This window comes from Beta vulgaris, chromosome 9 (assembly GCF_026745355.1).
Source record: "Beta vulgaris subsp. vulgaris cultivar EL10 chromosome 9, EL10.2, whole genome shotgun sequence".
Lineage (NCBI taxonomy): Eukaryota > Viridiplantae > Streptophyta > Magnoliopsida > Caryophyllales > Amaranthaceae > Beta > Beta vulgaris.
Window position 1 is genome coordinate 17,890,905 of NC_079210.1, and position 19,758 is coordinate 17,910,662.

At 37.0% G+C, this 19,758-nt stretch overlaps 1 long non-coding RNA gene across 1 annotated transcript in view; it reads right to left on the bottom strand.

The window, feature by feature from the left end:
* LOC109136128 (uncharacterized) overlaps nt 1-19,116 on the bottom strand; it is a 36,451-nt gene extending 17,335 nt beyond the window's left edge. The window contains exons 1-2 of the long non-coding RNA XR_007269537.2: nt 18,428-19,116; nt 11,583-11,639 (exon numbers count right to left, since the gene is read on the bottom strand). This is a non-coding gene — a long non-coding RNA (uncharacterized LOC109136128). The remainder of the gene's footprint in view (nt 1-11,582; nt 11,640-18,427) is intronic.
* Between the last annotated feature and the right edge of the window lie 642 nt (nt 19,117-19,758).

Genomic DNA, 19,758 nt, shown 5'->3' on the forward strand with positions numbered 1-19,758 from the left:
CCTTGTTCCCTTGAACCAGCTAGGTACCTGAGTACCCTTTTTGCAGCTTGATAGTGCACTGTAGTGGGAGCATGCATGAATTGACTTAAGACATGCACATTGTATGCAATGTCTGGTCTTGTGATGGTTTCCCTATCAGCCTTTGATACAGCTCAGGGTTAGGCAGCAAATCTCCTAAACTTGTAAGCAGCTTCACATGAGTGTCCATGGGTAATTTCAGGGGTATGCAGTCCATTAGCCCAGAATCTTCAAGTAGGTCTGTAATATATTTTCTTTGAGATAAGAAAATACCTTGATCATTCCTATCAACTTCAATACCTAGGAAATATTTCAACTCACCTAGGTCTTTCATTTTAAATTCAGTGCTCAGAAACTGTTTTGCTTGAAATACTCTCTCATGTTGTTTCCAGTGAGTATAAGTCATCTACATAAGCTAGATAGCTGTAAATGTAGATCCTTCTTGCTTCACAAACAGAGAGTAATCAGCATTAGATTGAGTGAATCCATTACTCTTCAATACAGCTTAGCTTAGTAAACCACTGTCTGGGTGCTTGTTTAAGCCCATACAGTGATTTTAATAGCTTACATACCTTGAGCTTATTTCAGTGTAGTCACAGCTTCCCTTGGCTTATCAACATTAAATCTGAACCTTGCTTTGTGTATCCTGGTGGCAACTTCATATACACAGTTTCTTCAAGTTCTCCATGCAAAAAGCATTTTTCACATCCATTTGATGTGTATGCCAGCCTTGAATAGCTGCAACAGCTATGATTGACCTTACAGTAGTCAATTTTGCAACAGGTGCAAATGTTTCACCATAGTCCAGACCATATTATTGTCTATTCCCCAGAACAACAAGTCTAGACTTGTATCTCAGGTCTTGCCTTTGTGGATCAATTTTAGTTGTGTAGATCCATTTGCAACCAATAGCATGCTTCCCTGTGGGTAACTCTGTAATTTCCCATGTGTTGTTGCTTTCTAGAGCCTCCAATTCTTCATTCATAGCTTCAGCCACTGCTTGTGTTTCACTGCTTCTTTAAAGAACTTGGATCAGGTGCTCTCTCTATTGTACTCAGGAGATGTGTACTGCTTAGTGACTTGAATGTCAGTCACTTTTTGAACAAGATTTGCTCTCACTTCATAGTCAATATGCCAAGTTGGAGCTTTATGTTCTCTTCTAGATCTTCTTGGAGACACTGGAACATCAGCTTCCACATCCACCATACCATCTATTTCTGCATCACCATCACCCCTCTCAGTATTCTCTTGGTGTGTTTCTTCATTATTCACTTCACTCCATACAATGTTTTGTTTAGGAGGCTCACAAATGTCCACCTTCTTATGAGATGTAGTATGAAAGATGTGATAAGGATATATATTTCATGAAATTTTACATCCCTACTCACAAATGATACTCCACTAACAAGATTATGAAGCTTGTACCCCTTCTGAGTATTTGAGTATCCAATGAAGATACAAGGTATACCTCTTGCACCAAACTTATCTTTTCTTCTATCAGGATTATATGCCATAGCTAAGCAACCAAAACATTTCATCATGCTGTAATTTGGTTTCTTTCCATAGCACATTTCATAAGGGCTCTTTCCCTGATGAACTGAACTGGGCAACCTGTTAGTAATATAGGTTGCTGTCATCACACAGTCACCCCAGAAATGAAGTGGAAGACCACTCTGAAACCTTATGGCCCTTGCCATTTCAAGAACATTTCTGTGTCTCCTCTCTACTCTGCCATTTTGCTGTGCCTATCAGGACATGATGTTTGGTGAATTATCCCAAGCTTCTCAAAGTATGGCCTACACTTACTATCATCAAATTCTAAAGCATTATCTGATCTTATGACCTTTATGCTCTTTCCAAACTGTGTCCTTGCCATATTGACAAAGTTTTCCAAGGCACCAAAGGCATCAGACTTCAACTTCAGTAGATGCACCCATGTTAGTCTTGAGTAGTCATCTACCAAAGTGAGAAAATACCTATATTTTCCCTTATAGTTCACCTTGTAAGGCCCCCAGGTATCCATGTGCACCATTTCTAACAGTTCTCCTGCCTTTGACTCACTCCTTTTAAAAGGCAACTTTGTGAATCTTGCCAAAGGACATGTAATACAAACATCCTGACATCCACCCTTCAGATCAATAGAATCTATCATAGCAAGTTTCTTCATTAGAGCATGCCCCAATCTATGATGCCACAATGTTTCTTTGTTCAACTTTGGTACATCCCTTATTACACTAGGAAATTCAGTGTAATTTTGTGCATTCATAGCCACCCTTTTCTTGTTCTTTGAATTACACTACTGGTCTCTTCTTTAATTCTAAAAGATTTTCTCAACTGGTTCATTTATCAGATAGTAAAGACCATTAGCACTTTTTCCTACACCTTTTATTTCTTCATTCACACAGTCAATGATCAGACAATATTCATCAAGAAATGTTGCCTTACATTTTAGATCTTCACATAACTTGTTCACAGACAAAAGGTTATGTTTAAAAGCAGGAATATACAGAACATTTCTCAGCTTTATGTTGCTTTCTAATATCACAGTACCAGTATGAGTGACTTTAGAAGTCTGACCAATAGGCAAATTAATCAAGGAGTTATCTTTGCATGACACAACATGTTTTAATATAAAGAAATTCCCAGTCATATGATCTTAGGCACCAGAATCCATGTATCCATGTTTACAGAATCAGCAAAGTAACATGATACCATACCTGAGTAATGTATGTCCATCTCATCTTCAGTGTCTTCACCTTAAGATGGAGTAGGTAGAGTCTGAGAATTGCTTCAAGTTGTTGAGCAGTAATGGTGGTGTTGTTGCTTGAAATTGACATGTTGTCACTCTGATTTTGAACATTTGCTGCTACTTTCACACCAGATGGCTTCCCTTTACTCCATTTTTGCTGACCATAATTATTCTTTTCCCTTCCCTTTGTTGTATGGAAGTCCATGAGTTCTGGCTTTGTTCTTGGGAAACCCTACTACAAACCAGCAACTTTCCTTTGTGTGTCCAGTTTTACTACACACAGTGCATTGAGTAGTAGAAGGTGTGCTAGTTGAGGCTCCCCCTGTCCCTTTACTGAATATAGCCAAAGTTTCTATTTCTTCTTTCACTTGACTCAACAGCTCTCTCTGAGCTTCTTCTTGTTCTAAGAAGCTACAGGCAGTTTCCACTGTAGGAAGTGGAGACATCATGAGAATGTTGCTTCTCTGAGTTCCATAGACTTCATCAAGTCCATTTAAAAACTGGAACAACTTATGTTCATCTTGCTGTTGAGTGAGAGCTTCAACGAAGCTTGTTATCTTTGCTGTCACAGTGGTAATAGGAGGTAGAGTATTCAGAGAGTCCAGTTCCTCCCAGTGACACTTCATCATGGTTTAATACTCACTCACCTGTTTACCTTGTTGTTTTGCTTCATATAATTCTTTGTTCAGTTTATATTTTCTTGATCCATTTGTGACAGAGATACTTTTCTCTAATTGCATCCATATCTGGTGTGCATTACTCACAAACATTACATACCTCTTAATGGATTCATTTACAGAACCCAGAATCCAAGAGATAATCATACTGTTACATGTATCCCAGGCTTCTCCTTTAACAGCATCTTTCTCATCTCTTCTTACCACTCCTGTCACAAAATCCAGTTTTCTTTTTGATGCCAGACCAATCTTCATTGATCTCTTCCAAGATCTGTAATAAGCAGAACCTTGTAGTTTTTCTATCATCAGAAAATTATTTTCATCTGATGGATGGAGGTAAAGAGGACTACTTACCTCTATAGTGGTATTAGTCATGGCAGATTTATTTTTTTTTAGCTATTTTGAGAGTAGGTTGAAAGTTTAGATGTGTTTAGGGAAGATTTTTAGCGCAAAAACATGAGAGATGTAGTTAATTCTCGAGCCTAAGCTCTGATACCATGAAAACATTTAGAGCAAGACATAAATTTTCTTCACTACTTTCTCTCATTCATTCATTCAACTGTGTTGCTGTAAACAGCTTACAACTTAGTCTTTTATAGACTAGAAAAAACCACAAGAAGTTTCCTAGGAAAGTGCTGAAATAACGGCACAATTGCCAGCAACACAAAAGGACAAAAGCTAATGATTGGCACTGACGCTAGAGAGAAAAATCCTCCTTGGGATTGCAGCATACTAGGTAGTGCTCACATACTGCTGCTGTAGTATCAGAACTGATGTACTATGAGGTAGTAAAGTAGTAGTGCCTACTTTAACAAAGATACATAAGAATAACAAAATCATATTATATAAATTAATTTAAACAAGAAAGAGGGACGATAACCACTAGAGTCCACCGGCGTCTGACGACGACTCCCACCACTCGAGCCTCCGACCTGCTCCGAGAGGCCCGGCTAACCAGTGTGACATAACCATACTCGAGCCCAGCCTCGCACGAACACCCGCATAACACCAAACTCGATCATCGACACTGTCGAGCCACACCCAGTGCTCACACGACCTCGAGCCACACACCACGCGCAAGCCTTGCACACCCTCGACGCTAGCACTCGAGCACACTTCACACACACACACACACGTCAGCACCATCAACTCGCCTCGACACACCCTCGCACACCAAACTAGTAGCAACCACACACGAAGCAAGCCTTGAAGGCCGACGAGAACTCTGAGGAGGATAAGAATAGTTGTGTAGAGGAGGATAAATGGGTATGACGAGGAAGAAGAAAGACATTAGGAGAGAGAAAAATCTTTGGGGGAGGAAAAAGACTGATTATGAGAAAGTTAGGGTTATTATTTTTTTCCTTTTCTTTTTCTCATTTATAGGATGAGAAACCTAAGTTTAATAGGATTTCTTTCCAAATCAAAATTCCGATTTCTTATCTTATTTATTTGGAAAATAAAACAAAACCAAATTATAGTATAATAGGTACAAAAGTTGGTTGTATAGTTAAATTATAACCGTAGGCTTACCCAAATTATATATTTCTTTCCTAAATAATATTAAAAATACTTTCAACTTTATTCTTTACATTTTTTTTATTTATAAAACTAACTATAAAAAATACAGAGTGTTATAGGCTTCCTCGTTAAAGAGGAAGTATCATCCCGAAACTTTGAGGTAGCCAGTCTTAACGATGATCTTTTGCATGCCTAAGTCCCTATATTTCACAGGCGTTTTCTAATTTACGCAAGCCACATAAGCGATAAATACACATAAGTAACATACTTAACCGACTTTTGCAAACTTTAGCGTGGAAGTGTGAAATTCTATCGCATTCTTCCCCCCCGTAAAAGAAAAGTTACATCCCCGTAAATCACCTACCTCTCTAAAAAGCTCATGGTACTTCAGATGCATCGCATCTTCTGCTTCCCGTGTGGCTTCTTCATTTTTCAGATTTCACCACAACACCTTCACAACATTGACATCCTTATTTCTCGTATTGTGCACCTTGTGGTCTAGGATCTTGAATGGTTTCTCATCATAGGACAATGTTTCGTTTAATTCGACGGTTTAGGGTTCTAGGACATGCGAATCGTCATGTACGTATTTCCGGAGTTGGGATACGTGAAAATCTCATATGATCTTATAAACTTAGGGCTTAATTTATCTTTCTTCTTGAATCGCATCACTCCTTTCATTGGGATACCTTAAGCAACACTTTTTCACCGACTTCATAATTCTCTTCTCTTCGATTTTGATCCGCATAGGACTTCTGCCTATCATGTATAGCCCTTTTGAATAACTCGTACTTGATCAACAGTGTCTTCAATCATTTCAGGACCTAACACCACAATATCACTAATGTCGTTCTAGCACAATGGACTACGACACTTTCTCCAATACAATGCTTCGAATGGAGCCATTCTAATACTAGCATGATAATTGTTGTTGTATGAGAACTCTATAAGGTCCAAATGGTATTTTTGGTATTCTAAGGAATAAGCTCTTAACATGTATTTTAAGGTCTCGATGGTTCTTTCTATTTGACTGTCTGTAGCTGGGTAAAAAGTTGTACTCATCAATAGCTCACTACCAAACGCTTGCTAGACCTTTTTCTAGAAATTCAAAATGAATCGTGAATCCCTATTAGACACTATACTTGTTGGTATCCCATGCAATCAAATGACATGCTTAATGTATGCTTTGGCTAGGGCTTCCATAATCCACGTGTGTTTCATGGGTATGAACCTCGCAGTCTTATCTAACCTATCAATTATCACCCATATTGTGTTATTGCCTCCCCGACTCCTAGGTAAGGCTACGACGAAGTAAATGGATAAGGAATGTATAGAGGTTGGATTTTGCTTTAAGGTCTCTTGTGTTCACTCTTAACCTTCTAACATGTCAGACATTCGGGAACAAACTCGGCCACTACCCTCTTCATTCCAGGCCACTAAAACATCTTGAGGTCCTTATATAATTTATCTCCACTAGGTGGACGAAATAATTCCTATTATGACCTTCATTCATTATCTTTTGCTACAACTCCTCACATTTTTGCGGTACACACCACTGATCCTTGTAGCGTACACTCCCATCTTCGTGGATTTCAAACCCTTCTGTTTTCCCCTCCTTATGTTTCGCTTTGACTTACTCAAGCTTCACTCCCCAAGCTCCCCCTCTCTTATTTCATCTAGGATGTTGGGCTAGATGGTTAGGGAACTCAATATCTTTTCCACGTCCCCTTCATGAACAACTTCTATGTGGAGTTTAGGAAATTCCTCACAAAGTTTGTCGGCAACTACCAAGGTGTTCAGGCAATTGCTAGATTTACGACTCAATGCATCAGCAACAATGTTTGCTTTACCCTCACGGTATCATATGTCTGAGTCATAGTCCTTAATGAGCTCTAACCACCTGTGTTGTCTCATTTTAAGGTCCTTCTGGGTAAAGATGTAATTGAGGCTTTGTGATCAATGAAAATTTAACACGTCACCCCGTAAAGGTAATGTCTCCAGATTGCAAAGGCAAAGACAATTACGGCCAACTCTAGGTCATTTGTTGGGTAGTTAACCTCATGTGGTTTTAGTTGACGGAACGCATAAGCTATGACTTTCCCATTTTGCATAAGAACACAACCCAACCCATTCTTTGACACATCACTGGAGACATGATATCCCTCATTCCCGTTAGGCAAGGTTAGGACATGTGTTGAAGTCAATCTCTGTTTGAGCGTTTGAAAGGCTTTCTCACTCCAGTTAAACTTACAATCTTTCTTCATTAAGTTAGTCATGGGCTTTGCTATTTTCGAAAAGTCTTTAGCAAACCTCCTATAATAACCGGCTAAACCCAATAAACTTCTTATATCTATGACGTTCTTTGGTCTAGGCAATTCACTCACAACTTTTATCTTTTCAAGATCTATTGACACACCCTCCATAGAGATGGAATGACCCAAAAATGACACTTTTTCTAACCAAAATTCACACTTCGAAAACTTCACATATAGTTGGTTCTCCCTAAGTGTGTAAGATAAGCCTCAAATTTCCCTCATGTTCTTCCTTGCTCCTTGAATAGACGATCAATATATCATCTATGAACATGATTATGAATTAATCGAGTTAGGGTCGAAAAATCCTATCCATGAGGTCCATGAAAACAGCAGGTGCATCGGTAAGCCCGAAAGGCATGAAGGTAAACTCATAGTGTCATACCTAGTCCTAAAAGCAATTTAGGTATATCTTGATCATCAATCCTCAAATGATGGTAGCCAAACCTTAAGTTTATTTCAGAGAACATCCCTACACCCTGAAGTTGGTCAAACAAGTCATATATCCTAGGTAATGGATATTTGTTTTTAATAGTGATATTGTTCAACTTATGCTAGTCTATAAACAAACTCAAACAACCATCTTTCTTCTTCACAAATAAGACAGGGGATCCCCATGGTGACATACTAGGTCAATATAACCCTTCTCTAGTAGTTCTTCCAACTGGTTTTTTTAATTCGTTTATTTCTGTTGGAGCCATTCGGTATGGGGCTTTTAAGATATGTATAGTTCTAGGTACTAGGTCAACATTGAATTCTACATCTCTCCTTAGAAGCATACCATATATTTCTTCAGGAAAAACATCTTGGAACTCTATAACTATAGGCACATCCTCAGGTCTCAATGGATCATCCTCAAACCTCAATCCTTCTCACATAACACGTAAATAGAGGCCATCCTTTGTCTATATAACTCTAAAGTTGCAAGGCATATTGATTACATCCCTAAGAGCTTCCTCTTCACTAGTCGTCATCATATACAACTTCCCTTTGCCTTTATTATCATTGTTGATGGTCACATGGTTCCCATTTGGTGCATGTAGACACATAATCTTGTCCCCCCCCCCCATTTAAGGATCCAAAGAAGAAACATACCACATTATTAGTTGGCGCGACTCGTTCTAGTAGAAAAAGGATGATTTGTGTTGCCCCATTTGCGTCACATGAAAGGTAAAACGACGCGAAAACATAATTTGCGTCGCATGTTATTAAGAGTGTGAAGCAAAACATCCTTGCATAAGCACCATATAGGAGCTATATGCGTCGTACACTATCGATGTGCGACGCATATAGCTCATGTGCGTCGGACACTGAAGCCTATGCGACGCACATCGTTAAGTCATATCTGCGTCGTACTCTACTAAAGTGCGTTGCAAAAGGCCAATCTGCGTCGGACCCCTGGGCCAAGGGGTCCGACGCAGATCAACCCAAAAGCCCCCCTTGCGCCTCTTAAACACGTCTCTCACCCTCAAACCCTAAAAACCTCCAGCCTCATTCTCTCTCCCTCTCGCGTCTCTCTCTCTTACCCTCAATCGCTCTCCCTCTCTCTCTCTCAACTCAAACTCTCTCTCTCTCCGGCAAACATCGCCTCTCTCTCACTCTCAATCCCCGCCGCGCCATCTCTCTCACTCTTAAACCCTCTCTCTCTCTCACCCTCACCCTTAAACCCTAAAAGCAACAAAACCGTCGCGCCGCTCCTGTACTACAAACAACGAACAACAAACAACAATTTCGTGGTGTTTCGTCGTTCTCAATGAATCCTTCAATGGCGGTTTTTGAAATCTAGTCAACAACAAGGTATGCTCCCTCTTTTTCTCGTTTTTCAGTTTTTTCCAAATCTAATCCTTCAAAATACGATTTCTTCATTAATACAATTGTATTTCCTTGTTTTTAGTTTATTTTTTCTCGTTTTATTTCGTTTATTTTTTAGGGCACACTTTTAATTTGATTCGATTCGCCGGTTTTGATTTTGTGGTTTTTTTATGAGGATCTGATGGATTCGTCGGTTTTGATTTTGATTTCGTTCTTTCATTGCACTCCCAGATCTGGTGAGTGTGGATTTTTTTTGGCTTTTATTTGGGTTTTTTACAGATTTTGTTGATTCTGATTTCGTTCTTTCATCTCGCTCCCTCTTTTTTGGTTTTGATTTTGATTTCAATTTTTCTTTGTCTTAATTTGGGTTTTTTTTACAGATTTTGTATATCTGTTTATTCTGGGTTTTTTTCATATTTTTTTTTCCGTTCACTCCCAGATCTTGCATTGATACTTTGATGTGCTGAAGTACCTGAAACTAAAATGAAGGAGAATTCTTCATCAAATGCCGAAGCTGATGACGTGAGGGATCAAATATAGAGATGTTTGATTATTTGATTTTAATTTAAGCAAATATGTATACAATTTGTAATTGAAGCAATAAATGGAACAAATATCATTGTTGTGGAGTTGTATACAATTTAATTTTCTGAAATTTTGTCTAATTGATTTTCAGTAATTTATTTATTCTTTTTTATGTAATTATCTCTTTTTCTTTATTTTCTGTAATTTATTATTATAAATCTACGATTTTTTTGTGAAGAAACCAAAATCTTTATTGCGTTTGCAACAGCCTCATTCTTAGTTCATAAAATTTATTTTTGTTTCCTCTCAAAAAATAAAAAAAAGTTCAATTTGCGTCGCACGTAGCCCAAGGTGCGACGCAAATCACTCATCTGCGTCGCACCCTAGGCGATGTGCGACGCACATTACCCTCTGAAGCTCTGTGTTGGGCTGGGGAGAGCCATCTGCATCGCACCGTATACAACGTGCGACGCAAATAGCTAATTAATCTACGTCATATTCGCATACGACCCAGATCATTTTTAGGTCATCTGCGTCGAGACCTGTGCCGTCGGACCCAAGTCTGATGCAAATAGGTGTTCAGGGTCCGACGCAAATCAACAGAAGAGAAATCTTATGAACAACTCCAAATTGTATTTTGAAATGATATTAAAGCCTAATTAATTATTGATGATGATTAATTGTATTTGAGCCCAATTCTTTGAAAATCCCAATAAATTGATAATTAATTGATTTATCTAAATAAAATAAATATTTTCAAAAGATATTTTTTATAAACTAAAATCATATTTTATCCCGTAAAATCAGATACCCGTAATTAAAGGGATAATAGAAATCTTTTAAACGCAGTTTCAAACAAAGCTGGCGAAGGCTCGCGAGGAGCTAGGCTAGTGTACCTAGCACACCAACCTGCGTCTGGCGCATGGTTGTGCGTCAGGTACAGGTCTACCCACTTGTGCCAGGTGCACTAATTTGCACCTGAGACGTGGATTTCTAACTCATTCAGAGTCCTGCTTCAAGCACATATCTTTTACAAATAACACAAATAGTATACCAAACACATATAACAAACATAAATAACAAACCATCAGCTACGTTGTGTACGTACTTATACAGTTAAATAGTATACCAAGTATATTCAATATAATAAGAATCATTCCTAGACATGATACCATCAGCTACGTTGAGTACGTACTTATACAGTTAAATAGTATACCAAGTATATTCAATATAATAAGAATCATTCATAGACATAATACTACGAGAGTATTACATTTTTTTACTTTCATAATTTGATTGGCAACGAATGGGCAGCGTCATCTTTCTAAAATCATACGGGCTACTTAATCCTTAATATGCAACTTGGTCTAGTAGATGGAATACAAATGTGGTTTCGTTCCTCTTCACACATATCACCTTAAGTATGCATACCCCCAAGATTATACGGAACCTTCCACCTACTAGAGTTATCAAAATTTATAAGGACACTACTGTCGTCACAGTAGGCCTGTGTGGGAGTGTTGAACAAGTCCCACACTCCCCCCTTATTGTTCACTACTTGTAGGGATTCGAACTATAAGTTTATCGCCAAATATCCTTCTTAGTGATATTAATTCATATAACATTAAACATATAATAATTTAATTTTCCTTCTTATATATGTTGATAATTCTTTAGTTTAGGCAACCTCTTGTAATATCCTTGCTACAACAATAAATCATAGGATTCCAATCCAATTCTCATTTCATGCTTGTGATAAGATAGAATTACGCATACCAATAATAATTCATTCCAACTCACAAGTCATAAAACAAGAAAATACATATAGATTTCCAATTGATTTCATGTTACCAAACAATCTCATCCATCATAACAAACAATAGTTCCCTATCATGATTCTAGGTTCCAATAAAACAACTCATAACTTAACATGATACTAACGTATCTAATTGAACTAGTACGCGTACGTACCTTGTAACCGAGAATCTTCGCTGACTACTAAAAACATTCCACTTATGAAGCTGAGACCTAACCGAATAATAACAGAATTTCAGTGCTAAGTCCTTGATATTATGAAATTAAATATTAGCTTATCCAATTATGTAAAATATGATGTTTTAAATATAAAAAAATAAACGTTCTTGTTGTTTAAACTTTTTTTTCATAAACTTCATTGAAACTAACATATTAAGGACTTAATAATATGATTGGCAATCTGATGTTTGTTAACATATTTAGGACTTAATAATATGCTTGTAAATCAGAATTGAGAATTAAAATCATTCTAAGAACTAATAGTATAATCAAGAATTTTATTCCCTTTGACTTTTACTATACTTTATTTACTAAATCAACTTAAACTATTATATTACACAAGTATTATAAAATCATATTTGAAAAATAGAACATAATTATAAATCTGATTTCTTTTACTAATTCTATACTTTATTTATAATTACAAAACTTAATCAAAGATACATAAGAATATAAAAAATCAGCAGATTATATAAATTAATTTAAAGAAGAAAAGAGGGAGGATAACCACCGGAGACCACCAAAGGCTGACGCCAATGCTAACCACCACTCGAGCCTCTGACTGGTCGATTGGCGGCGAGAGGCCTCGCTAACCGGCGCGACACAATCACACTTGAGCCCAACCTCTTGCGAACACCCGCACAAGACCATACTCACTCTCTGACACCGTCGAGTCACACACACATCGCTCGCGCGACCTCGAGCCACACACCGCGCACAAGCCTTGCACACCCTCGACACTAGCACTCGAACATGCTTCGCACACACACACCGCAGCACCCTCGACTCTCCTCGACACACCCTCACACACCACACTAGCAGCGACCACACTTGAATTAAGCCTTGAAGGCCGATGAGAATTCATCGTAGGAGAAGACAAGTAGTGTGGAGGAGGAGAAAGGGGTGTGACAAGGAAGAAGAAAGAAAATAGGAGAGAAAAATATCTTTAGGGAGGAAAATGGTTGATTAGGAAAAAGTTAGGGTTATTATTTTTATTTTTTCCTTTTCTTTTTCTTATTTATAGCCTGAGAAACCTAAGTTTAATAGGATTTGTTTCCAAATCGAATGTCGATTTCTTATTATATTTATTTGGAAAATAAAACAAAACCAAGCTATAATATAATTAGGTACAAAAGTATGTTGTATAGTTATAGTATAACTGTAGGCTTACCCAAATTATATATGTTTTCCCAAATAATATAAAAATACTTTTAACTTTATTCTTTATATTTTCTTATGGATAAAACTAACTCCCGAAAATATGGACTATTAGAGTAAAGCTTATAGAGTCTTGAATAAGAAAACAATATTATTTTTTTGATGATTTGCTGGAATAAGAAGATTTTAAGGTTGGATTACTGAGACCATATCTAGAAGAACAACCATCCAAGACACAACTGCCAAAAGTTCAAGAAGATCAACCTCTTGATAGAAGGCGAAATGACCAAGTTCTTGAAGATAATGTTGAATTTCCAAACAAACAAGAAAATTAAGGTAACTCCAGTAGAGAAGTTCAAGTTCAAAATGAAGATGAATCAAGGTTTGTTCCCTTAAGAGACTTTCAACCAAAATCATGGAAATATAAAAAGTCCCATCCAATATAAAAAGTGTGGAAACGAACTAAGACCATATCACTGTTAAGGAACTTCTGGGCTTACAATGCATTCTTATCCACTCTCGAGCCTCGAAGTCACTTTGAAGCACTTGAGGATGTTGACGAGATATTAGCAATTCAAGATGAGCTCAAGCAATTTGAGAGGAACAAGGTATGGCAGCTTGAACCCAGGCAAGAACACCAGAAGGTGGAAGGATTGAAATGGGTGTTCAAGAACAAGATGGATAAGCATGGAACTATCGTCGGTAACAAGGCAAGTTGAGTAGTTAAAGGTTACAATCAGCAAAAAGGTATTGATTTTGAAGAAACTTTTGTTGTAGTTGTTAGGTTAGAAGCTATAAGAATACTAATTGCTTTTCTTCTTACATGGGTTTTGCTATATCAAATGGTTGTCAAATGTGATTTTCTTAGTGGTTATTATGATGAAAATGTTTATGTGGAACAACCTCCTTGATTTGAAAATTTTGAAATGACTAATCATGTTTGTAAGATTGAAAAAGCTCTCTATGGGTTGAAGCAAGCTCATAAAGCAATGTATGAAAGGTTGTCGATTTTCCTTTTGGAAAAAGAGTTTAAAAAAGGAAAAGTTTATGTAACCTTGTTTTAAAAATCAAAAGGATCAAATCTTTCCCTTGTTCAAATTTATGTGGATGACATTATATTTGGTGCTACTAATGAATCCTTATGCGAGGAATTTACTAATCTTATGGGCAGGAATTCAAGATGAGTATGATGGGCAAACTTAACTTTTTCCTTGGCTTGCAAATAAAGCAAGCTGAAAAAGGAATTTCCCTCTATGAACAAAATGTATCACGGAACTTCTCATGAAATATGGGTTGGAATCTTCAATGATTATTCACACTCCTATGGGAAGTAACACCAAGTTGGATGAAGAACTTAATGGTTCTTTGTTATATCAAATCAATTTAAAGGAATTAGCTCTTTGTTATGTAAAACTACTAGTCGACCATTTCTTTTAGTAGTGTTGGTGTATGTGCCGGGTTCCAAGCAAATCCAAAAGAATCACACTTGTTAGTTGCGAAGAGAATGTTGAGATACTTGAAAGAAAGTGATGATTCAACTTTATTATATCCTCTAAGTGCCCCATTTGATTTGAATGGATTTATTGATGTTGATGCAGGTGACATAATTAGTCAATTGTAAAAGCACCTCAAATATGGTACAATTCCTTGGAACTTGTTTAGTTTATTGGAGTTCCAAGAAGCAAAACACGATTGCCTTATCCACCATAGAGGCTAACTATGTAGCAGTTGCTGCATGTTGTTCCCAACTACTTTGATTAAAACAGCAACCAAGGGACTTTGGTATTCAGAATGATTATGTTCCTATCTATTGTGATAATACAATTCAATCATTTGCATATCAAAGTATCCAGTACATCATTCACTCGTAAAGCATATTGATATTTGTCATCATTTTTTTAAAGACAAAGTGGAGAAAGGCTTGATTAGGTTAGTCTTTTGTCCAACTAAAAATCAAATTGCTAACATCTTAACTAAGCCTTTACATATGAGACAGACATGACAGGATGCGGATGAAACTTGGAATGGTCAAGATGGGATGATTGCCAAAGGAACCCTCAAGTAAGTTTGTACATATTGTTAAGTTCCTTACTTGTTTTCTTATCATCACAATTTGAATGCGCAAGCATGGTTCTAGTGGAACTTAGTAGAATGACTTGTTATTGTCTCGTAATATTACCCATATCCTAGTGGAAAACTTCAATTATACTACTTGGTGAAATTTGAGTGGTAATTTGAGATACGTTGAAGTTGCGCATGTTCCATCTACATTAAATTAAAATCCAAAACTAAAATTCAAAAATCCAAAAATATTATTTGGTGTTCTTTCATGTTCCTCCAATATTAGGCTCTGTGTAAATAGCCTATGTTTTTAACAAAACGTCACTAAGGAAACACCACCTTTTTTACCTGAAAAACCCCTCCAATTTCATCAAGCTTTTCCAAAACCGTAATTACCATAAAAAATACCCGCGATAATGTCGACAACCTCCATCACATAACACAATCTCACTCGTAAAACCTAAAACCCAGATGATGGATCGACACTTAACATTTACCCGCAAAGGAACGCTTTATGAGTTAGGATATAACAACACGTAATTAAGCCATACTGATACAATATTAGGAGCATACAACAACTCTTCAGGGAAGGCTATACGGACAATCAATCTTCAATTGAGGTATAAAGACTGGATTTGTGATGCAGACTTCATGGTCGTCAAAACCTTAACCTCATTCTCTTTGTTGTTGGGACTACCATAGCTCCATGCGAAAAAAGTTGTTGCCTCTTTTGCACATTGAAAACTCAAATGCCCAACAACCTCGGGGACAATAGCCTTCCATGGGAATCCGGCACAACCTAGAAGTATTATCCCTGCACCGCCAACTTTAGAAGATAAAACCGGTCCTCAAGGAGGTTCTCTAAACCATTGTATGGTAGGGAGAAATGTTCCTTCAGTACCCAAAAGGAACAAATATAGAAACTATTTACATCATCCCAATGACAATATATCAACTCATAGCCTGGCATTTGTTGTGGCCAGAATATGACGGCAAGGTATTTGTAGTTCAGGCTGATGAATAAGAAGGTTTCCTAACTTTTGCCTAAGTCGCCCTTATGGGTTTTTGACCAACCGGGCTTTGGTTTGTCTTTTATATATGGCTTTTTGGTATGCAATGTGCATAGTTGTTAAGAACGTTTATTACAGAGATTTGAAGTTGGAGGTTTAGAATCGGAGGTTGAAGGTTTTGAAAAGAAAGTGCATTTGGCAAAGCTATTGATGGGCTTATTTGCATCATTTGTTTTCTTTTTTTTGATTTTTATATATTTTGCACTTCTTTTTTTCATTATTTTTGTTTTTGCTTCTTTTTTTTTTTGCTTTGATTTTTCTTGTTGCTCTTTCTTTTACCCTTTATATTGATGTCAAATATACTTCCCATGAGGTAGGTTAAAGGGAGACTGGTGTTATGTATTTAGGTTTAAATGGAGGAATAGTTGTAGTGAAGGGATGAACGCCTCTTTTATACATGCCAATTTGTTCATTGTCTTAATTAGAATAGTCATAAGAATTAGAAATTCATTTCTTTTAAGGCGACGATCGTGATTTCGATTAATGCTCATTAATGCAAGGTAGAAAATAAATACTCATTTATTAATTGAAAATTATGAGTACATGCAATAGGTAGGGGAAATCCTATATTAAACAGGGAAACATAAGAAAGATGAAATAGAAAATGCAATCCTAAGTTTAAACTTCTATGTCAGGTGATGAGATAGCTTCATTGCTTTGATCTTCATGAGTTCTCCTTCTAAATGAAAAAAAAAGTGTGTATTTTTTAGTTGAGTAGACCTAAGCGAGTCCAAATGCTTTAATGAGCGATTGACCTCGGAAATACGTCTACTTCTATTTGAGGTCATTATCTTTGGTGTTTTTCAACAAATCATTCTCAATCTGGATACCCACATCATATACTCTTGCGAAGCTATCAAAAACCAAGTATTTGAGGTGGTTTTTGTATTTAGGGAGGAGGTTTGAAACAATATTCGTGCCTAAGTCTTTTTCTGCAGGCCTTGATTCTATATGGGTTGATTTCTCTCTCCATCTATTAAGGTAAGTGAACCTTCATTTTCACCTTGTTTAAGAACCTTGACTTCTCTAAGGGAGCTTTGCATTTGTGTGTTCGATCCATATTATTTCAGGAAAGCAATAGTGATGATTTCCCAAGTTTCAGTTTGCTTGAGGTCTAGGTAATAGAACCAATTTTGACAGATTGTGTCCAACAACATCGGGAATACCATTGGGTAAAGTTAAGGGTCAACTGATTTGATGATCATGGTTGCACGGGAGTTTCTTAAATGATACTTTAAATTATCTGGTGGTTTAAATTTAGGGATGTAAATTGTAGAGAACTCTTCAGGAAGTCAGTTTGGTTTTCATTTCACTTTTCACTATTTTTCTCTTTCCTTTTTTAACACTTTCAATTCAATTTTCAAGCTCAGTAAACATATTTTTTGTCCTTCTAAACTACAAATAGAGCACTTCAATTCAATACTAGCCAAACCAAAACTAAAACTCGCTCCTCCAAATTAGGCTTGGGACAAGAATCAAATGAGGCCAATGGCTTGTAATGTAGGTATCAATTAAACAAAGTTAGAAAAGGCTCAACGAGGCTAAAGGAAGGATAATATGAAAATAAGAATAGCTCTAGAGCTAAGATCATCAAATGAAACACCTCAATCATATCAAAATGTATGCATTATCGAATATCAAGGAGTATCAAATCAAAGTCAAAATCAATGTAACAATTGAAAAACTAATCACACACGAAAGAACATAACAGACAAAGATACATCAGTTTACAAGCACAAAAGCTCAATTAGGCTAGGGTGTCTGCATAGTCAAGTTAAATTGAACCAAAGGGAGATCAAATAATCTTACCACAAACAATCAATTGTGAAACAATCGTGCTTTGAAGAATCATGAACAAGATGAATGACGCTTAGTAAATGTAGTAAAATATCAACAAAAATCTCAAAGAGTGGTAGCAGTGATCCCATAGATCCAACTAAAATGAGATAAAGTCTAATATGAGGAAGAAATATGCTAATGCAACTAAGAAATTAGTATAATTTTTTTGGTTACACATAAACTCCCACTCCTAATAAGCGGTACAAACCGTGCAACATCCTACTAAAGCAATAAAATCTACACTAGAAAGCAATAAATGACAGAATATTCCTCCCCCAAGCTAAAATTTGAAGTGTCCTCACTGGAAGAAACAAGATTAGAGAAGGAACCACAACCAACCCCGACAATCACCGAACACAAAAACCTCCCACCAAGAGCCATAACACACCATGAAAACTATACAAACTCCAACAATCCAAAAATTGAATCCATGTGTCTATAAGATTCTCAATAACAGGGCATCAAAATACAAATCCATGCAAAAGCTTCAAAGTCATATCAAGAATACTACAACAACAACAACAACAACAACAACAACAATTAAGCCTTATTCCCAAGGTGATTGGGGAAAGTCATATCAAGAATATTAACAATAAAAATTATAAAAGCTTACTACCCAATTGAAGTACCGAACAAGCTTAAAAGTCACATTACCGGACTTCTTGAAGACTAACTTGAACATTTTGTTGCCATTTGCACAAATCCTACAACAATCATTAATTAAAGAAAGAAAAAGAATTAGATGATCATGGACAAGGTAATAATAAAAGACAAAAAAATAAAAAGAAGAAAAATCAGACTAATTTAAATGAAAAGAAAAGCAAAAGGGAAAAAAAAGGAAGAAATAAAAGATCAGAGGGGAAAAGGGTTCGTGTCTTGGCCGAAGAAGACGGAAGCTGTGATCATGGTGGTGGAGCGGCAGAATCCGGCGAGATGTGTGGCATTGCACAAGAAGGACGCGGTACTGGGCGGGAGCGTTGGGTTGCTGTTGGTGGGAGGTCACGCATTCGAGAGGGAGACGCAAGGGAGGCCTGCTGTGGTGGTGGGTTGTAGGGTCGTGGTTGTTGACGATGGTGGTGTGACGGTTCTTGATGGTTATCGGTGATGGTGGCGGATAGAGATGGGTGAAGAGTGAAGAAGTAAGGACGAAGGAGTGAAACAGGGGAAGGGGGGGTCTAGTATGGTGCGAAGGTTGGGGGAATGAAAAGACGAAGGAAGAAGAAGGTCTCGTCCGGTCAGAAAACTGAAGGCCCGGTCATAAAACTAACTGCTCGGTCAGGCCAAAATTCTGCCTGGTCCCAGAATTTCACCCGGTCAGGCACAAACTCTGCCCGGTTAGGTGACTTCGCCTAGTTGACCGAGCAAGCAATTAGACAATTTTTTTTATTGTTCTAACTTTTGGTCCAAAATGTTTGCGCCCCCGGTGGGGCAAAAACCGCCCGGTTTGACGACTCACTTGACCAACATTTCGAAATTATGTATTTTTTTTTTTAAGATCTCATTCCACCTAAAAAAAACAAAATGAGTAAAATCACTCAAAAAGGATGAAACAGAGATGAGAAATAAAGTAAACAAAGAAAAAAAACAAGCACGTGTTGTCTCCCTAGAAGCGCAAGGTCTTACATGACCATTAAGACTAGTAGATCACTCACAATAGTTCAATGCTCTAAGAATCTTATCATATATTCTTGCCAACATCGCATAGCATATTATATAAGAGTGAACATGAAAAATAAAAAAGTTAGTTCTAAATAACTCTGAAAACTATAAAAAGAAGGATTTTTCAACTAGAATAATACAAACTTTTGACGGTTTGCTTGCAATAATACAAACTTTGGGTTATTTTTTAATAATAAAAACTTCACACTAAAATTCCTACAGTAGGTCAAATTGACATGTGACTTGTAAAACAAGTAATTTTTTTTTTAAAAAAAACTTCTTCTATTTGCCTTCCTTCCCCACCCTTTCCCATCCGAAAGTACCTC